The sequence below is a fragment of the Sapajus apella genome, unplaced genomic scaffold (assembly GCF_009761245.1).
Source record: "Sapajus apella isolate SASKATOON/1434 unplaced genomic scaffold, GSC_monkey_1.0 scaffold10, whole genome shotgun sequence".
NCBI classification, from domain to species: Eukaryota; Metazoa; Chordata; class Mammalia; order Primates; family Cebidae; genus Sapajus; species Sapajus apella.
This window is the reverse complement of record NW_022436950.1, coordinates 15042967-15055788: the sequence shown is the minus strand read 5'-3', so window position 1 is coordinate 15055788 and position 12822 is coordinate 15042967. Positions and strand designations below refer to the sequence as shown.

General features: G+C 40.2%; 1 long non-coding RNA gene across 2 annotated transcripts in view; it reads left to right on the top strand.

Moving 5' to 3' along the window:
* LOC116551457 overlaps positions 1-12822 on the top strand; it is a 40561-nt gene that overhangs the window by 14274 nt on the left and 13465 nt on the right. Inside the window, exons 1-2 of one of the 2 annotated variants that reach the window (XR_004268946.1) lie at positions 5850-5972; positions 11660-11820. This is a non-coding gene — a long non-coding RNA (uncharacterized LOC116551457). Of the gene's footprint in view, positions 1-5849; positions 5973-11659; positions 11821-12822 lie in introns of those variants that run through there. The other variant, XR_004268947.1, reaches the window with a different exon arrangement.

Here is a 12822-nt window from a genome sequence, read left to right as displayed (position 1 = left end):
AGTGATCCTTCCACCTCAGCCTCCAGAGTACCTGGGACCATAGGTATGCACCACCATGCCTGGCTTTTTTTATTTGTTGTATAGATGAAGTCTTGCTATGTTGCCCAGGCTGGTCTCGACTTCCTAGGCTCAAACTATCCTCCCACCTAGGCCTCCCAAAGTGCTAGGATTACAGGCTGAAGTACTTTTTTATATCTATTGGTAAGAAGACAGTTCTTCCCATAATCATGTCCAAGCTTCTAGAGGTAAATGGGATGGTCCATGTGGCTGTACTTTGATCAACTCATTCATCATTGGTTTTTGATGAATTTTCATGGCTACTCCCAGTGTTATACTAATCAGTGCTATATGCTAATGAGCAACTGTGTGAAGGATAGGGAAGGATTACAAATTAGTTGAACACAAGCAATACTGCTTATTATTACTATTATCATTATTCAGACAGGTCTTACTCTATTACCCAAGCTGGAGTGCAGTGGCACGATCTTGGCTCACTACAACCTCCACCTCTGGGGTTCAAGTAATTCTCCTGCCTCAGTCTCCAGAGTAGCTGGGATTACAGGCACCCGCCACCATGCCTGGCTAATTTTTGCATTTTTAGTAGAGGTAAAGTTTCACCAGGCTAGTCTCAAACTCCTGACCTCAAGTGATGCGCCTGCCTCGACCTCCAACAGTGCTGGGACTACAGGCATGAAATATTGCTTTTTGAAACAAATCAGCAGATGCTCCTCCATATCAATAGCTAATACCTTTGAACTCAATAAATATTAGTAATTATAATTATCTACTCAAAGCAATAGAGTAGATGAGTAACTGGAGAAATACATGATATTAGATGATTGCTAACAATTAAGTTTGCCCATGAAAATTATAGTGCATCTGTTATGGTTTGGATATGGTTGGTTTGTTTGTTTCCATCAAAACTCATGTTGAAATTTGATCCCCAGTGTGGTGGTGTCGGAGGTGGTGCCTAGTAGGATGTAATTGAATCATGGGGGCAGATCCCCATGAATGACTTGGTGCCATTCTTGCAGTAGTGAGTTCTCACTCTCACAAGATTGGACTAGTGCTCCAGGAATAGATTCCCCTGGCCAAGTGCAGTGACTCACACCTATAATCCCAGCAATTTGGGAGGCCAAGGCAGGCAGATCACTTGAACTCAGGAGTTTGAGACTAGCTTGGGCAACATGGTGAATACCCATCTCTACTAAACACACACACACACACACACACACACAAAGTTACCTGGGTATAGTGATGTGTGCTTGTAGTCTCAGATACTTAAGAGGCTGAAGTGGGAGAATCACCTGAGCCCAAGAAGTCAAGTCTGCAGTGAGCCATGATTGTGCCACTGTACTCCAGCTTGGGTGACAGAGTGAGACCCTGTCTCAAAAAAAAAAAATTCCTCTGAATGGAGGTTGTATAAAGTGAGGTTCTTCCTCCTCTTTGATCTTTCTGCACACATGTTCACTTCCCCTTTGACCATCATCATGTTCTGACCTAGCTCAGGCCCCTTATCATAGGCCAAGCAGATGCTGGCGCCATGCTTCCTGTACTTTCCACCCTGCAGAACCTTGAACTAAATAAACCTTGTTTCTTTATAAATTGCCCACTCACAGGTATTCTGTTATAGCAACCCAAATAAGACCAAGACAGCACCTGAATCAGCTAAATTGCTTTCCACTGCAAGTAACAGAAAGCCTAACTCCAATCGGCATAATCAAATATATTATGTCATATAACACGAAGTCCAGAGGCAGGACGGATTCCAGGCATGCCACATCGCAGGGCTCCAGCCCAACGTTGTGACAGTTTTCTTGGCCCTGGCGTCCTACTTGACTGCTGGTGAGGTAGCTACAGTCATTATAGGTATCACGATACAACAAAGTCCAAACCAGAAGAAGAAGAGAGATTGTCTCTTTCTTATAGGTCTTTACTATAAGGAAGGAAACTGTTCCCAGAGGCAGGAGACTCTCTCATGGCTCATTAGTCAAGACTAAGTTACATTCCTGTTTCAATCCATTCAGTGGCAAGGGGGATGGGCATAGTTAATACTAGTCATAGAGGTGGAATAGATCTTTAGAGTCAACCATTACCACTTATTGGTACAGAGCATGTTTGTCTCTTTCTGAAGAGATTTACATGGAGATTAATGAATGTGAAGGGAGATGTCGAGGAAGTGTGTATATGTGCGTGTGTGTGTATAATAGTGTTTGGCTAATGAAAGTGCATGATCTCAGGCCTCAAACTGCACTGAAAGAATAGCTTTTATCCACAATAGTTCTCAGATGATGAGAGCACAGAAAAGTACATCATAGCCTGGGACCCATGGAAAGGTGAAGCTTATTGCAGAAGTTACCATGGGCTTGCACATTTCCACAAACACCTGCACTCTCCTATAAGGGGTTGTAGGCTGCTCTTTCAGAAGCTCTTGGAGAAACCTTATTCCCTGTTAACGTGCTTTTCTATAATCTATAGACTAGACTAGCCACAGGCAAATGAGAACAAGGTGGATGCCCACATAGTGCAACTTGACATGAGAAAGAGGCACTTTACCCTCCAAAACTCTCTCCTGCAAAAACAAAGCAAACTGGCCGGGCATGGTGGCCCACACCTGTAATTCCAGCACTCTTGGAGGCCGAGGTGGGTGGATCACAAGGTCAAGAGATTGAGATCATTCTGGCTAACACAGTGAAACCCTGCCTCTACTAAAAATATAAAAAATTAGCCAAGCGTGGTGGCATGCACCTGTAGTCCCAGCTACTCAGTAGGCTGAGGCAGGAGAATGTGAACCCGGGAGGCGGAGGTTGCAGTGAGGTGAGATGATGCCAGCCTGGGAGACAGAGCAGGACTCCATCTCAAAAAGAAAGAGAGAGAGCCAGCGAGCGAGAGAGAGAAAGAGAGAGAGAGAGAGAGGGAGAAGGGGAAGGGGGAGGAGGAGAGCGGAGGGGAGGGGAGGGGAGAGAAGAGAGAAAACCAAACGCACAAAATCACAAAAACCCAGTTAGCTACATGCTAATTTATAGACTAGACTCAATAAATAGCTATGGGACCAGACCAGTCTCGGCTAAATGGTGAAGCCTCATCTCTACAAAAAAAAAAAAAAATTATTATTTTTATTATTTTTTTTAGATACAGTCTCTCTCTGTTGCCCAGGCTGGAGTGCAGTGGTTCAATCTTGGCTCACTGCAACCTCTGCCTCCCAGGTTTAAGCCATTCTGTCTCCCCAGCCTCCCCAGTAGAGTCAGGGTATATTTATTAGAGACAGGATTTCACCATGTTGGCCAGGCTGGTCTCGAACTCCAGGCCTCAAGTGATCCTCTGGCCTCAACTTCCCAAATTCCCTTGGATTACAGGTGTGAGCCACTGTGTCCAGCCTATAAAAAACAAAACAAAACAAAACAAAACAAAATGTTTTTCAAATTAACCAGATGTGGTGGCGTGCACTTGTAGTCCCAGCTACTCAGGAGGCTGAGGTAAGAGGAGCCCAGGAGGTCGAGGCTGCTGTGAGCTGTGATAGCACCACTGCACTTCAGCCTGGGCAATAGAGTAAGACCCAACCTCAAGAAATAAAAAAGAAACCACTTTATCATTTTGCGAAAATTTCTAGTAAGACAGACACATCTATGTAAAACACGTGAGAAAATAATGTGACAAAGGAATTCAAGTATGTGTCCTACTTGAGCCAATATATGGGAAAGAAACCACAAATATAAGATTCTTGGGAGAGGGATCCGTGTAGCTCTCTGGGAGCTCCCCTGCTCCTAATCTGGCTCCTGAGGAGGACACTGGGATTCGGTTCTTCATCTCCTCCTTGTTGATAAGAAACTGGCATATTACATTAACAATTAATCAATATATCTCCAAAGAATAAAGTTTGACCTTGGGTTCATTTTGGACACTCCTAAGAAGAGTGAGGAGGTATGTGCGAATTTGGTGTTGGGATGTTTAGGGCGGAAATGTTTATATTTGACTGATGCAAAAATGTGTATCAGTCATCGCGGAGCCCCTCAAGCATTTGACCCTGGCTTTACTATTTGGTAGCAAAAGTGCACGTGTCTCCCTAAGATGTGAACAGCTGGAATAACAAGGAAACTTCCCTTTGGGAATAGAAGTTAGTATTTCAGGTCAGATCTGTTCATAATTTATTGCTTCTTTTTTGGGGGAACATTTACTAGCTTCCTTTTTTTTCTTTTTCTTGCTCTGTTGCCCAGGCTGGAGTGCAGTGGTGCAATCTCGGTTCACTGCAACCTCTGCCCCCTGGGTTGAACCAATTCTCCTGCCTCAGCCTCCCGAGTAGCTGGGATCACAGGTGTGCACCACCACACCTGGCTAATTTTTGTATTTTTAGTAGAGATGAGGTTTCACCATGCTGGCCAGGCCGGTCTCGAACTCCTGACTTCAGGTGATCTGCCTGCCTTGGCCTCCCAAAATGCTGGGCTTACAGGCATGAACCACCGTACCTGGCCTAACTTCCTAAAGTATCATTTCTGGCATTTTTATGGGGTCATGCACCACTGATTGAACACCACCAGGGTGCCTGTGTCATGACTGTGTTGTTCGTTTCATCCTCACACAGTCCTGTGTGACTGAGAATCATTATAATAGCATTGTGACAAAGAGCACTGGGGTCAACCCTGGGCTCTGCACTAACTAGCCAAATGCCCCAGGGTGCTCCTTTTTAAAAACATAAATAAGGAGATAATAACAGTACCTACCTCACGAGATGGCCATGAGAATTAAATGAGCTAGGGAATGTTAAGTATGCTTCACTCAGCACCTTGCAAATAATAAGCACTTAGTAAATGTCTGCTTGTGTTTTGTTGTTTTCCTCATTTTACAGGTAAAAAAGTCATATCTCCAAGAGATTAAGTAACTTGTCATATCAGAGAGAGGTTAAGTAAATTGCTTAAGGTCACCACATAAGTAAGTCATGAGAGAGGAATTCAAATCCATTTATCTAATTTCAGGTTTGTCCAATTCTAGAGTCAGATATTTCACAACTATGCTATCTTTCTGTTGAATAGTCTATTTCAGACACTTTATTCCAGTTACACAGGATAATGGGATGAAACTCCTAAAAGTTGGAAATTTAAAATAAATATTTTTGTTGCCATCCTGAGTGTTCTGCACTTAGGAGGCATTCAGTGGATGTTGCTGCATGACTGAAAAATGGCAAATCTATGCTTAAGACCTTGATAAACTACCATGTTGCAGTTTTCAGTAATAGACCGAAAATGTAATAATACTCATATCTCAGCAAGGTGAAGAGGTTTGCCTGAGGCCATAAAGCTACCAGGTGGCAGAGCTCTGGGGAGAAGTGTGTGTGGCTGCATTCCTGACCCATGTCCCTAAATGCCCTGCTGAATTGTCCCCTCACTTTTAAAAAGCTCCCAGTGTGTTCAGAGTGAATTTAGTATAGTATATAGAAAAACCTTAAGGAACCAGGACCCAAGAATCAGGCTTTGTTCGCTCTGCTCTGATGAAATAAATGCCATCAAAGGAAACACGAAAAACCAAAAAAAAACAATATGCAAAACCAAACCAAACCAACAAATAAACTAGCCAATAAAGGAAACACTCTCATGCTTGGTTTGGGGTGGGCATGGGACCCCACAAAGTCAGTCAATTTCCATGCCATCTGCAACTTCTCTATTTCTATCTGTTGCTATGATCTTTACTCATGACGACCATCTTCGAGAAAAGATTTAGTTCTGCTAACTGTTCTATGTTAGAGAATGGAGCTAAAGTTTCAACAAGTTATGAAGCAAAAAAATGTTCTCTGTTTACCAGAAAATGTATATTTATCTAAATGTTCCAACTATAGTTAATAGATTTTTTTTTTTTTAGTAGCCACAGAACTTCTTTTATTGCAGTTTCTTGGATTACAGTATACTGTGTGTCAGGTTGCATGTGCCCAAATAGATTAACCAACTAAAGAAAAACCTGGTGTGTTTCGTCTAGCCTGTAAGGTAAGGTTTTCCTTTAGCACCAGGACTTTAAAGCCATTCTGATGCATTGTGTTACAGCAAATATAATAGATCACTCAATTCTGAATATCTAAATCACCTTAAAATATAAAAATAAATATATTATTTTATTATATGTGAAATTTTAGCTCAAAAAGATAAAACCCACCACCAACTCTATTTATTCTAAACTCTGTTTAACAATATGCAGGCTGGCATGTTTGGGGGTGATGTATACCGATGTTTTCAACTGGATTTGTAGTGCATCAAAATAATAAGGATTTTGGATGGATAAGGGGATGGGTAGAAAAATATGCGATAATACCACTGCACAGTTCTTTCAGCTTTTCATTAGGTTTAAAATTTTTCAATAAACTGTTGGGGAAAAACATAAATGCATGGATTAAACTACTTGTAGTCAGACATTATTTAAAAGAGTCCAGAAAATGCTTGTATTATAGAAAATCTCACATTAAGTGAACTTGATTATGAAAACATAGAATTAATACTGACTTGGTTGCAATTTATGAAGTACCCAGTATGTGCCAAGAACTTCACATAGTGCTTAATAAATGTTATCTAATTTAATACAAGTGTCATTTGAAGTAAGGGGAATTATCCTTGTTTTACAGTTAGGGAACAAGCGTGAAGGGTACATAACATGCAGAGGGTACACATCCAGTGAGCAGCACGACTCTGAGTGAAACCGTGTCTGTGTCTGCCTGGGTCTACAGCCAATGCTGTTAGCCACTGCACTCCAGGAAAGGGAAGATTGAACTGGAAACCTTTATTATCTAATTCAATGTCCCCACTCCTCGTTACAAGTGACACAGATGTTCGTCAGCACTAGAATCCCAGAACTTCTACTCTTCGGTCAAGGCTTTTCCTGCTAGTCACCATGTGTCTCTAAATACAGCTGTTTTGTTGTTTTTGTTTTGAGATGTAGTCTCCCGCTGTCGCCCATTCTGGGGTGCGATGGCTCAATCTCGGCTCACTGCAACCTCCACCTCCCGGGTTCAAATGATTCTCCAGCCTCTGCCTCCCAAGTAGCTGGAATTACAGGCACACACCACCACGATCTGCTAATTTTTGTATTTTTAGTAGAGATAGTGTTTCACCATATTGGCCAGGCTGCTCTTGAACTCTTGACCTCGTGACCCGCCTGCCTCAGCCTCCCAAAGTGCTGGGGTTACAGGCGTGAGCCACTGTGACTGCCCTGTACAGCTGTTTTTTACAAAACAGATTCACTGTAGGATCCCTATAAGTAACAAATTTCCATACTGCACTTCAGCTATAATTTGATATAGTAGAATTTCATCTCTTTCCTTTTTTTTTTTTTCCGATATCATATATGTTGTAAACAGGGACATCCTAATGCTCTGAATAGTATGTCCAAAAGTGTAACATTAGCTTGCTCTTTTGAATGAACTCGAATTGTGCAGATTTCCCTGATAGGAAAAAGGCAAGACATTCTGAAATACTTAATACATATATATTCCGGCCATTTGAGTGAAAATGCTGTAATTCTGGAAATTGTTTCACAGCTCACTTCTAAACCTATGGCTTTTCTGATTTACATGGTGCAACCCACCTTAAAAAAACATGAACAGAAGAAAGGAGAGTTGAACATTAAAAAAGAAAAAGAACATTTATGTCCTTTCCTCCACTTACATCTATCCCTTTTCCCCCAGATTTGTCTTCAGTGTTATTTTTGAAATCCTGATGTGTACGTGTGGCAGCATTGAAGAAATGAAGAGAACCACTAAGTCTCCTTTTAAGTTTTAAGTTCTAGGCAGCTGTCCATCGATTCTAGAACCATTAGGCTAGTGTCTGGCAGCTTTGAAGTTAGAAGTTTTGGGTTTAAGTTTCAGCCCCATCACTCACTAGACGAGTTTCAGTGAAACACCTCATCTTTTGAGTCAGTTTTCCATCAGCTATAAAATACTAACCTGACATGGGTATCAAATCAAAATGTATTTACGCTTTGAAAACAAAAAAGCAAAGACAGAAAAGAACAATGTCATCAACATTTTTAAAAAAATTACCCTTTGTTTGTTTTTGCCATTTTCTATTAGCATAATTATATGTTTTTAGTGTGTGATAAAACTAGAAACATCTTTCTTGATTTCAGAATATGGAAGTGCTGGAAGATAATTTTCCATTGATCTCTTGCATATCTTGCAAGTGAGGCACTGATTTCTTTTATTACAGACTATTTTTCCAAGGATTTTTATATAACAACCTTGAAAGAGAGAAAATGTCTCTTTATGGGGCAAACAGCAGGCATGCTTACTATTCCATATAAAAGATTAGGGTTCCCTAACTTTTGGGTTTCTCTACTATAACACAATCAATTTTATGTGGAGCTCTCTGACTGGGCTTGTCTCTGTTGCCCCGTGGTAAGTGGGCCTTGGGGTACTGGTGAAAAGGCTGATACTCTGTCTACTTCTCTTGCTGTAGGGAATAAAGCCTCTTGCCTCTGCCCCAGGAGTCTCGTGTCTTCTAATGATCATTATCATACTCTGTGGCAGGCTAATTTGTTAGCTGGCAAAAAATAAAATCTTAGGCCCTTCACAATTCTCAACAGGAAGTTGGAATGTAAAACATGGAATGATTTTTCCTTCTATCATGACTTGAGACAATCTTTACAAAATATGTATCAACTTTTTGAGAATGGGCAGTATATTGTGATTAATCTTATAGATTCTATAGCCAGGCTGTTTGGGTTCTAATCCTGAATAGTGGTCTTTTTTAATTTGGGTTCCCAGAAACAGACCCTAAGACATGGATATGAGTGAAAATAGTTTATTTGGAAGGTGATCTTGGGAATCACTGATGGAAACTGATGAAGTAGGAAAGGAGAGAGAAGACAGACAATAAATGATGAATTTTCAAGTGAGTTATGACTGTGGATAGCTAGAGTTTAATCTTGTTTGGGAACTCTTGGTAGCCGATACAGAACATGTACCTCGGAGTTTCCTACTTGAGGGGTGAGGGAACTGGATATTATACACTAAATCACATGAGTCCTTGGTTGAGGGATCCTGGAAGAGGGTAGGTACCGATTCTAGTTCTGGATTTTGGGGTCTGCCTTGCACAACGCAAAATAGACTTCCACAGGCCCTGGCAGGTAGATGTGAGATTCCGGTGTGCATTATATTAATAAGGCCAAGGGAATATAGCTGGCACAACCACAGCTTTTGTTATAGATAACCTCCTGCAGTATAGTCTTAGGAAGTTACTCAATCTGTTTATGCCTCTGTTCTCTCATCTGTACGATGGGAATAATAGCATCAACCACATAGAGTTGATGAAACAATTAAAAATCCAGTCCATGTAAAACACTTAAAATAAGCCATAGTCTTTCATAATACTGTTGTTTTAAAAACAACAGTACTGCTGAACAGTATAGTATTGTTTTAAAAAAATACTGTTTTTCTGCCGGGCACGGTGGCTCAAGCCTGTAATCCCAGCACTTTGGGAGGCCGAGGTGGGTGGATCATGAGGTCAAGAGATCGAGACCATCCTGGTCAACATGGTGAAACCCCGTCTCTATTAAAAATACAAAACATTAGCTGGGCATAGTGGCGCGTGCCTGTAATCCCAGCTACTCGGGATGCTGAGGCAGGAGAATTGCCTGAACCCAGGAGGCGGAGGTTGCGGTGAGCCGAGATCGCACCATTACACTCCAGCCTGGGTAACAAGAGTGAAACTCCGTCTCAAAAAAAAAAAAAAAAAAAAAACTTTTTTTATTGTTATAGAAGAGCGTGACCTTTTGTATTTGTTGACATCTTTTCTGTCTCATTCTCCAGCATTCTGGAGATTGACTTCTAATTCCTTAACATCATGGAATTTTATTTTATTAATATTACATGCCTGTGATTGAATCATCTATATTCAAGATATATTGATGTTTGATGGCAGGGGACAGCACTGGCTGCCTCATGGGAAGCACCAGGAAGGATGTGTTTAAAACTTACTCCTATTTAAATTTCCTTAGGGAATTTATGGGGCTCAGCACTCCTGAACTCTTTAATTTAAAGATTTACTGCTTTGTCAGAGAAACTAATCAGATCTTTTTTGAAGTGTCAGTAACAAAGCAGCATTAGGCTCAATTTTCTGTTCCATTATGGGAATGAGAATATAAAAGAGAAGTGTATTTTAAACTCAATTTTCCAACATTATGTATCATTTATGTCAGACTCCCACAAATCGGCGTCGTAGTCACGATGGAATTCACCAAAACAAAACACTCAAGAATTTTAGTAAGCCTTACTTAACTTTCGATTATGGTAAAATTCTACTATTAAGCTAAACAGCACAGGTAGGAAATGACAGTTTACTGGGAAAGAGGCCCGTATTTACAGAAACCAACTCCTCAGAGGTCTATAGATTTGCCTGTTTCCTACCTTAGTAACATTCCTTTTTTATTCTCCCTTTTAGTTTAATAAGCAAATAGTCCTCTTGGTGTGCTCTGTCTTAACTCTTGACCTCTTATTTAAAGATCCTAGCCACTCTTACATATTATCCAAGTCGTTATATTAAGGAAATTGGCTAAAGAAATTTCCCCAAACCCTTTCATTTTTGCAGTTGCTCACATAGGTATTCTTTTTTTGTCTGAGGATATCTTAACACAATATATAAGTGAATATTGTTAAAAGCTAAGAAAATTGGCTGGGTGCGGTAGCTCATGCCTGTAATCCCAGCACTTTAGGAGGCCAAGGCAGGTGGATCATGCGGTTAGGAGATCAAGGCCATCCTGGCTAACACGGTGAAACCCTGTCTCTACTAAAAATACAAAAAATACAAAAAAAAAAAAAAAATTGCCGGGCGTGGTGGCACTGGCCAGTAGTCTGAGCTCCGCCTGAGGCTGAGGCAGGAGAATCGCTTGGACCTGAGAGGTGGAACTTGCAGTAAGCCGAGACTGAGCCACTGCACTCCAGCCTGGGTGACAGAGCAAGACTCTGTCTCAAAAAATAATAATAATAATAAACACTAAGAAAATTATAATTTTTCTATAAATATTGTATCAGTGTTTAAGCCAAAATAAAATTAGTCATAATTTTCTGCATTCATTAATTTTTTGCATTAGTCATAATTTTTTGCAATAAAATTTTTATAAAATGCTTTTTTTAGTTTTTTTCACCTTAAACATCTTAAATTTGAACCCTATTAAATGGTTTTTAATTTTTATTATGAACCACAAAGAGTTGTAAAAACCTATAATCTTTCTTTTAATCCATTAGTCAACTTTTAAAAAACCTTTGATGTCTTATTGACCTATAAAATTTTTCTGAGTAAAAGGTAGAATAAAGTTTCCTATAAATTTAATCCATATACACTATGACACAATTTTATTTCTTGAAATTTCCTAGCCATTTCCCTTCCTGCTCAATATGAGCTTAATAATATATATTAATATATATGAAAGAAATATATATATATACCTATCGATAATATGAACCAAATGATGTTACCTTAAACAGAATACTCAGGCTATTAGGGAGGAAAAATTAATGAAATTCAGTGAAATGCTAAACCCAAGTTTTAAAAATAAGTTCAAATTTTATTACAGATTTATGGATGTTAAGAAATGTCTTAATGTTTTAAATAGTCTTTTAGTGCATATATGTGGTTATAAAATAATGCAATAATAATTGATTGAATTATGTCCCTTTGCTATTCATTAGCTCATTTATGGAAGGTCATCCCTTTATTGAGACCAGCCCAAAAGACCCTGAGGAACTTAGAAGACTCCTGCTGACTTTGAAGATCATAGTCCCAAAGCAGGGCCATGAAACGGAGCAGCAAAGAAGAATATCATTGTCAAAGCTCAAGTTCCATCAGAATGGTAAAGTAGGCAAAAAGCGTTTTTGGGACCACCACTGCCTCCCCTTTCTGTACCATCTCCTACCTCCCTTCCCTCCCAAATGCCCAGGGTCCTAGTCCACACCTGAGCTATTTGGAGCTCCTCTGCAGCATCCCACTAAAGCTCATTTCTCATGGCATATTCTGAAGTGAATCAAATCCTGTCTTTCAACAAAAGTTACTACTTGTCATTCCATTTTTTATGGGCCCCATTTTTTATCTGGGGAAAGCTAATATTCAAAAAATCTATTTCTGATAAATTGTTAATGATGAGAATAGATTTAGGATGATGTCTAGCACAAAAATACTTGCTGATGATGTAAATGCATCTGGTAATCTAATAATGTCTCTAGGTCACATATATATGTTTTAACAGGGGCTGCTTGGATACATTTCTTTTTTTTTTCCCCATTTATTTTATTGCATTTTAGGTTTTGGGGTACATGTGAAGAACATGCAAAATTGTTGCATAGGAACACACGTGGCAGTGTGATTTGCTGCCTTCCTCCCCATCACCTACATCTGGCATTTCTCCCCTTGCTATCTCTCCCCAGCTTCCCACCCCCCACCGTCCCTCCCCTATTTCCCCCCAACTGACCCTAGTGTGTAGTGCTCCCCTCCCCGTGTCCATGTGTTCTCATTGTTCAACACCCGCCTATGAGTGAGAACATGCGGTGTTTGATCTTCTGCTCTTCTGTCAGTTTGCCGAGAATGATGGTTTCCAGGTTCATCCATGTCCCTACAAAGGACACAAACTCATCGTTTTTGATGGCTGCATAATATTCCATGGTGTATATGTGCCACATTTTCCCTATCCAGTCTATCGTCGATGGGCATTTGGGTTGGTTCCAGGTCTTTGCTATTGCTTGGATACATTTCTTAAACTACAGAAAACGACGCTAAAATTTCAAAGTTCCAGACCTACAGGAAAGTTATATTTGGGAGTATGTCACCCATTTATTAAGTTTATACCCTCATATAATTG